The sequence below is a fragment of the Lissotriton helveticus genome, chromosome 1_1 (assembly GCF_964261635.1).
Source record: "Lissotriton helveticus chromosome 1_1, aLisHel1.1, whole genome shotgun sequence".
NCBI lineage: Eukaryota > Metazoa > Chordata > Amphibia > Caudata > Salamandridae > Lissotriton > Lissotriton helveticus.
Window position 1 is genome coordinate 1480591257 of NC_136057.1, and position 2752 is coordinate 1480594008.

Genomic DNA, 2752 nt, shown 5'->3' on the forward strand with positions numbered 1-2752 from the left:
CAGCCTTTATGGGGTAAAATTCGTCATATAGATCATGACCAGGAATTAGGTGACACATGGGCTAATATTACTGCTGCAGATGCCCGCCAAGTTGGTGGTGCCAAGCCTGAGCCTTTGATAGCAGAACTCCCTGGTAAAATAGTAGATTACATGAAAACGATAATGCCTGCAATACGCATAAATTGGGATAAGTTGTCTGCATGCAAGCAAAAGAAAGAAGAAACTGTTTCCGATTTCTTCACCAGATTTGAAGAAACATTTGTCAACCACAGCGGTCAAGATATGACCACAGAAGGTGGTCAGAGATTATTTGTCGATAAATTCGTGCACAATCTGCTTCCAGAATTGTGTAAAAAATTAAAAGATTCAGAAAGTTCTTGGGCAGTCTCATCTTCAGCCCAGATATTGGCTACCGCACAATATTACGAGAATAGGGACAAAGATGAGAAAGATAAAGTGGAGAAGAAAACTAGAGAACTAAAAACGAAGGTTTTGCTACAGCAAGCCTATCCGCCACGTGGTGGTGGTAATCAAAATAATAATGGTCAGAATCACTACCAAAATACTTTTCAGCAGCCTCAACAGTATCAGAGAAACTCGCAAAGATTCGAGTATACTCAACCCTGTGTACCTGTAGGCCCCAACCAGTGTTTATATTGCAAACAAGAGGGTCATTACAAGTATAATTGTCCTGTTCTATTACAACGTGCAAATGGAGTTTCTGGTGTTAGAGGTCGTGGCAGTCAGCAAGCACCTAGAGGTAGAGGGCGTGGAAACGCCCCTCAGGACACACGTCCCCTTCCACCACAAAACTCTATGAACAGGTTTGATCAGCAAAATAACGTATCTGACATGACAGCTCAATACTACGTTGATGATTATTACACAGAAGATGAGCAGTGGGAGAATAATGATTGCTAGGACAGCCATAGACAAAGAGAGGGAGTTGTTTCAGTTCCAGTAGATCAGAATGGACCTTACGTTGAGGTGATTACATCAGGTGTGTCAGAACCTTTTCTGTTGGATACTGGTGCTACAAAGAGTTCTATTATGCACTCCAAACTCCCTGGCGCACCTTTGTCTGGCGAAATGACCGTTTCTGTAGGTTTTTCCGGCGCCCCAGTTAGAAATCCGATTTCTGACCCTTTATCTCTTTCTGTTGGTCCTTGTGAATTCGAAGCACCCCTTATTCTGACGACAGGTTGTGGTGAAAATTTGCTAGGATTAGATTGGCTAAAAAGATTGTATGCGACTTTGTACTGTTCTCCTTCAGGAGTACAACTTACTTTAGGTAAGAAAGTGGTTTCTCCCATGTATTTGTCGAGAGATGCACTTCCAGCAGAATTGTCACTTCTCCCAGATATTCTTTGGGCCACTGGTCCTAATGATGTAGGTCTTTTAGAAATTCCACCATATGTTGTAACATTGAAGTCCAATGTCAAAATTCCACGAATTCCCCAATACAAAATATCTAATGAGGGTGAAAAAGCTTTGCTAGCGATTGTTTACGAATTGATTGAAAAGGATGTGATTTAGGAAACACGAGGCAATGCTTGCAATAGTCCTGTTCTGCCTGTTTTGAAACGAACTGACCCTTCTCAGCCACCTGTGTACAGATTCGTGATTGATCTTCGAGAAGTAAATAAGATAGTTGTGCCACAATTCCCAGTTGTCCCCGACATTACCACATTATTGACTATGATTCCAGCTTCTGCTTCGTGGTTTTCGGTGATTGACCTAAAGAATGCTTTCTTCAGCATCCCAATTGCTGAGGAGAGCAGGGATATCTTTTCCTTCAGTTTAGGAGGTCGAAGCTTCCACTTTAAACGCGCTCCTCAAGGCTACTGTGAAAGCCCCTCAATATACAGTCAAGCTTTGAAAGCACAGCTTGACATGATTGTTTTACCTAAAGGTGCTACTCTTGTACAGTATGTGGATGATCTGCTCATTGCTGCAGACACTGAGAAAATTTGTAAAAAGGCCACATTGACATTATTGCGTCATCTGTGTGATCTGCATCACAAGGTGTCACTTTCCAAGCTTCAATATTGCCGACAAGAAGTGACCTACTTAGGTCACCTCTTATCGAAGGAGGGAAGGAAACTGACCCCAGAAAGAATTCAGGCAATAGCGAAATTGAGTGTGCCAAGAACACAGAGAGAAGTGCGTGCTTTCTTGGGCATTACATCGTACTGTAGACAGTGGATTCCAAATTTTTCGTTATTGGCCAAACCCTTGGTGGCATTAACGTGTAAAAATACACCCAATCCCATTCCTTGGTCTGAAGAGTGTCAGAAAAGTTTTCTCGAATTACGCACAGCATTATGTTCGGCTCCTGTGTTAGGTACCCCCAACTACAGTAAGCCTTTCACATTGTATGTCCACGAGAAGGAAGGCTGTGCATTGTCTGTGTTGATGCAGTTATTTGGAGGTAGACAGCGGCCATGCGCCTATTTTTCGTCAACTTTGGATCCGGTAGCACAAGCATTGCCAAGTTGTTTAAGAGCCACAGCAGCAGCAGCTGTTTCTATTCGACAGTCTGCAGGTCTAGTAATGAATAATACACTTATCGTGATGATCCCGCATGCAGTAGACACATTGTTAAATAGAACCAAGACACAGCACTTAACTAGTGCTCGACTGTCCAGTTACGAATTGACGCTGCTAGCGAGCCATGTGCACATAAAAAGGTGCAGTACCTTGAATCTAGCCACGTTGTTACCTATTGCAGAAGAATCAGATGCTTTAGAAC